Raw genomic sequence first — 6385 nt, 5'->3', positions numbered from 1 at the left:
CTAGGCCTAAGCTGGTTTTAGAAAAAAAATACATTACCCACCCAAAGAAAACAAAGAAAATGTTTGATTTGGTAATAACCTATTGGTATGTTGAGGTGTTTAATGTGGCAGCTTACATACTACCTAGCGCTTTGTACAATATAATTTACCTTACTTTAAAGATCATGATCAAATAGTGGACTTATGGAAGGTTAAACAATGTAATTGTTTCAGACAATGAATGAGACTCGTTAAAATACAACGCATTTTTAATTACAATACAAAAATTTCCCACAAAAAAACATGGAAAACCAAAATTTAACGCTGCAGGGCCGCCGCCATGTGGTCAAGGACCACAAACATGAAAATCATGTAGCCACGCAAGGTGGCCAATCCTTCCTGGATACAATGCATCCGCCTCTGGTCCTCTGTTGGAAAAAACAAAGAGAAAAAAACAAAAACCTTACATTAGAAGTAAACCAAAACCAATTCCGCCCCCCAAAAAAGTGTAAACAAAGGCCCTCATTCAGAGCCGTACGCTCTGAGCAGAGCGCACGCTCTGAATGAGGGCCGGGCTCCATTTTCATGGAGCGTCCTCCTGGACGCTCGTATAGCTGTGGGTCACCACCCACAGGCTATATGAGCGTGCTTTGTGATGGCAGCGATGGTTGAGACCATCGCGACCATCGAAATTGTGAGCCGGAGCCTGCGGTTGAGGTTTTCAACCGCAAGCTCCGGAGTGATTTTGGCTCTATCAGAGCCAAAATCACTCCCACTGACATCACTAGTGATGTCAGTGGGCCGGCTTCTGACGGGAGGCGTTCCCGTGGGAACACCCCCGTCAGGGAGGCACGCCCCCGGCACGCCCACCAAAGGGGGCGTGCTGTCAATCAACCTTGACAGCACGCCCCCTTTGATCGGACACAATGAGCGAAGGACTTTCCTTCGCTCGTCGCGTCTGGCACATGCGCACGACGGAGCTCCCTCCGTCGTGCGCATGCTCAGTGCATAACATCGACCCACTTGCGAGCGGACAGCCACTCGCGAGTGGGTCTGAATCAGGCCCAAAGATCCAGTTGCGATGAAAAAAACAATGTAATGGAAAATGCAAAGATGGCAGAAATACTAAATTACAAATGAACACACAAAAAGGCAACCACAAACAATTTAAAGTAGCCTTGTTAGGGTAACCAATAACTACCCAAGTATGAGTGTTTGGACATGTGTGATATGTATCATGGCTAAAAAAACAATACATTGTCTATCAAAATAAAAAGGTCAACATGACAAATGGAAAAATTTATAACAGGGAAACCTACCGGTCATCGGGAATTGGGGGTTTGTAGGCCCTACATCCTCCTCTTCCTCGGAGGTGGGACAATGATGTAGGCTCCATGGAGGGGAGATCTGGGAGCAGCTTGATGGCGATGAAAAGCACCGGGGGGGGGAGGGGAGGGGAGGGTGAAGAAAAGAGAAGGGGGGGGAAAGTGGAGTCGGGAATTTGTGGGGGGCTCCAAATTCCAGAGGGAGGTGCCTCAGGAAGTGGCCGGTCAGGGGTGGAAGGGGAATTGGGAGCAAGTTGAGGAGTGTCTGCTGTGCTGGGCGTTGGACTGAGGGCCCGAGCCCAGCGTCTGTGCCTGCGGCGATGGCGGATTCTGCGTTCAGCCCCTAAATGAGTAGCGGAAAATGTTTGTATTTTTTTGGGGGGTAGGGGGGTTGGGCCACAAATTAACAACTACACAAATGTTAGAACATTTTAAAAATTGAAAACATGCACACGCAGGCCTTTCCAAAAAATCACAACAGGGCTAGACTGAAAACATGCACACGCAGGCCTTTTCAAAAAATTACAACAGGGCTAGACTGAAAACATGCACACGCAGGCCTTTCCAAAAAATCACAACAGGGCTAGACTGAAAACATGCACATGCAGGCCTTTCCAGAAAATAACAACAGGGCTAGACTGAAAACATGCACAAGCAGATAGGGCCACAAAAAATAAAGGAAAAAAAACAAACAAATACTTACTTTCAGCTATCTGCTGTCTAAAACAGGCCAGCAAGCGTGGCGTGCGGCGGCACAGATCCGACCACCTGCGCTCGAGCTGCCCGATCTGTCGGCTTGAGCCGAAGGAGCGCAGGCGGCGGCGAACCTCCGCATAGGCGGATCGCTTCTGGCGGTTGCTGATGGGGGGAGGCTGGCTGGTGATCCACTGGTCCATCACCTCCGTTAGGACCAAAAGCTCCCGGCTGGTAAACGCGGAGGCTCTCATGATGGCAATGGTTGATTTTAAAAAAAACAGTTTTAATAAAGGCCAGAGAAAAAATTTGATTGGCTAATGTAGTTGGTAAATTAACAGGAACCATTCTATTGGTTAGTGTATGAGTCATGTGTCCTCCAGGCTAAAAAATATAATGTGAGTTATGATAGGCTTGATGTTGTGACATTCGTAAGGTAATTTAAATAAAGAAATGAAAAAACTAAAATATGCCTAGCACAAACACAGGAAAACAAGAGGATCATTGGTTCAAACATGTATTTTTTAGAAAGTTACACATTGTTGAAACCGTACGTATTCTGCGGGAAAAATGACACACGGACAAGATTAAAGTTTATTGAAAATGAAAAAAAAAACGGATTGCAAACATGTGAAGAGCAATTAAGCTAATTAATATATTGATTGGCATGAAACGATTAAAGTAGGTATGCAGAATGAACGAGCAGGTAATCGAAATCTGACAGGCCCACTTCCGGTTTGGACTTGTGCGAGCGTTCCCTGCAACCAAATTGGGAGATGGACGGTCGCAATTTTGCTCGCTCGTTAGCTAGAGGAGGGGTTGGGAGACTTTGGGGCGGAAGAATAGCTATGAGCGAACTTTCGAGCGAGCGCTGGAATTTAAATTTTTTCGCTCGTTCGGTGAACGAGCGTACTGCCGCTTACGAGCGGCTCTGAATGAGGGCCTATGCCCCATAATGACAATGTGTAAAAAGTTTTTTTGAGATTTTTGCAAATTTAATAAAGAAAAAAACACATGTACATAAGTATTCAAGGCCTTTGCCATGAAGCTCAAAATTGAGCTCAGGTGCATCCTGTTTCCACTGATTATCCTTGAGATGTTCCAACAGCTTAATTGGAGTCCACCTGTGGTAAATTCAGTTGATTGGACATGGTTTTGAAAGGCATACACCTGTCTATATAAGGTCCCACACTTGACAGTGCATGTCAGAGCACAAACCAACCATGAAGTCCAAGGAATTGTCTGTAGACCTCCGAGACGGGATTGTCTCGAGGCGCATATCTGAGGAAGGGTACAGAAAAATATCTGCTGCTTTGAAGGTCCCAATGAGCACAGTGGCCTCCATCATCCATAAATGGAAGAAGTTCGGAACCACCAGGCCTCTTCTTAGAGTTGGCCGGCCATCTAAACTAAGCGATCGGGGGAGAAGGGCCCTAGTCAGGGAGGTGACCAAGAACCCAATGGTCACTCTGAAGGAGCTACAGCATTCCTCTGTGGAGAGAGGAGAACCTTCCAGAAGGACAACCATCTCTGCAGCAATCCACCAATCAGGCCTGTATGGTAGAGTGGCCAGACGGAAGCCATTCCTTAGTAAAAAGTACATGGTAGCCCACCTGGAGTTTGCCAAAATGCATCTGAAGGACTCTCAGATCATGAGAGTCAAAGATTGAACTTTTTGGCATGAATGCCAGGCGTTATGTTAGGAGGAAACCAGGCACCGCTCATCACCAGGCCAATACCATCCCTACAGTGAAGCATGGTGATGGCAGCATCATGCTGTGGGGATGTTTTTTAGTGGCAGGAACTGGGAGACTAGTCAGGATAGAGGGAAAGATGAATGCAGCATTTTACAGAGACACCTTGGATGAAAACCTGCTCCAGAGCACTCTTCACCTCAGACTGGGGCAACGGTTCCTCTTTCAGCAGGACAATGACCCTAAGCACACAGCCAAGATACCAAAGGAGTGGCTTCAGGAAAAATCTGTGAATGTCCTTGAGTGGCCCAGCAAGAGCCCAGACTTGAATCCAATTGAACATCTCTGGAGAGATCTGAAAATGGCTGTGCACTGACGCTTCCCATCCAACCTGATGGAGCTTGAGAGGTGCTGCAAAGAGGATGGGTGAAACTGCCCAAAGATAGGTGTGCCAAGCTTGTGGCATCATATTCAAAAAAACTTGAGGCTGTACTTGCTGCCAAAGGTGCAACAAAAAAGTATTGAGCAAAGTTTTTGAATACTTAGGTTTTTTAATTATTAAATTTGCAAAAATCGCAAAAAAACTTTTTACAAGTTGTCATTATATGGTAGTGTGTGTAGAATTTTGAGGACACAAATAAATTTATTCCATTTTGGAATAAGGCTGTAACATAACAAAATGTGGAAAAAGTGAAGCGTTGTCAATACTTTCCGGATGCAGTGTAGCCAGGACAACATGTTACATGTTGAATTGGTAATACACTCCATACAGGCTGTTGCTTATTTCAAATGTTTATAAACTTGTGTTATTACTACTGGTGTCATGTGTTATACAGCAAATCTACACTACCTGACTATCTTGGATTACTATCTCAGTAATCAGGGCTACCTTATTAAGTTGCACAACTTTTAATGATCTGGTTTTCTGTTTGCTAATTAAAGGATAATTGAAAGTGTAACTGTTTTAATTACCCCTCCTACAAAGTAGCACACCCATGATAAAAGTCCCATGACAGAGATGCCACACAGTTCAGGAGAACAGTATGGAGGTGCTTTGCTGCCCATAGCACTGGTATTAGGATTTCATTTAAAAAATAATAATAATAACTTTGGAGAATTCAATTATAAACAGAACTGTATTAGTTCTTAATACAGCACAGTTGGCACTGCCCCCTCTCACTGGGCAACAACAGCTAGGGGAGATGATGATGCGTTCTCCCATGTGGGTCTCTGTCATTGGACCCCCCTACTTGTTGAGGTAAGGTGGAGTTTTATAAGACATTTTCTCGTCTTGAAAGGAAATGAGTATTCTGGTGAAGGGGTGATAAAGTCTTAAGCAAATATTTAGATATAAGAAGTCTATTTAATAAAAGAGAATAATGAGCACAACGGTACTGTGACTTATAGCAGTCCGACATTTGTTACATATGCATCTTGTTTTTTAAAACTGCTTCTCTTTTGGGTTAAAATAAAAATTACAATGTTTTCTAGTTCTTTTTCACCCTAGAAGAAACCTCAGGGAAGAAATGCTGCAGCATATGGTGAAGATGTTCATGCAGTAAGTACATGATTTACATTAACCTTGTCATCTAAGGGAATGACTGCACTTAAACCATGCTAGGAAAATGTACCCCACAGCATTATGGAATAAACATAACTCTTCCCCATTGGAAACAAGCACTCAGTAGAGTATGTTGAGTTGATGTCACATTGCACTTGCCTGTTTATTGAGCTCATGGTAAAAGATGATTCATGTGACATATCAACTTCCCGGTCTACTCATTTCATTACTTATGCTTTTTGTACTTCTGAAATCGCAGCTGTGCATTGCCAGGTGTGATGAGCAAAGTTTTTTGTCACTTAACGGATTGCTTTAAGCCTCAGTCCCCATAGAGGTCTATGGGGACAGCAGCTAGCGGTGCTAAATCGGCGAGCAATCTGACAACTCTTATTTCTCTGGTGTTAACCTTTTGATAAATTGACAAAAGATGACAAAGGCTTTTACTGCATATGTGAAACTGTTTAATAGGCAGAAATGTGTCTGAGTTAAGATTTATATAAAGACACTAAGGGGTAGATGTACAAAACTTCTAAAAAAGAAAGAAACAGCCAATCATATTGCAGCTATCATTTATCTAATACAGTATAGAAAATAATAGCTAGAATCTGATTGGTTGATCTAAGTAACACTGCTGCTTTTTTTTTTTAGAAGTGCTAGTAAACTTACATTTATAGGTTTATGATCATAATATGTTGAAAGTTGCATTGTGATTTACTTATTTTAAGTTAAGTGACAGTGGTTGTTCCAATATACTGTAAGTGGAACTTTCATTTAACAGCTGTAGTGTTTAAACTCTCTATAGGCTGATGGCAGCCCACATCTACACACATACTGTAAGTAGCAATGATCTTAACTAAAAATAATTACTCAGACACGTAATTGGCAGAGAAAAAAGTCAGTTAATTTTTATTTAAGAAAATGGTAAATGCATGATAGTGAGGAAAGAACAGCCCAAATGTATCATATAAGAAGATTAACTCTAACATATAAAATGGTTGCTAACTGCCATCCCATAACATCAACGAAACACATCAGGATGGGGCCAACTGCCAGCCCATCCTCACCAATCAAATTTTAACAGGGGCCAAATGCCAACCCATTCAGCAAAATAAATTCAGGATGGAGACCTACTG

The sequence above is a fragment of the Taudactylus pleione genome, unplaced genomic scaffold (assembly GCF_031769625.1).
Source record: "Taudactylus pleione unplaced genomic scaffold, aTauple2 ptg000710l, whole genome shotgun sequence".
In the NCBI taxonomy this organism is placed as follows: domain Eukaryota; kingdom Metazoa; phylum Chordata; class Amphibia; order Anura; family Myobatrachidae; genus Taudactylus; species Taudactylus pleione.
The sequence above is the reverse complement of the archived record's forward strand: the minus strand, read 5'-3'. Positions refer to the sequence as shown.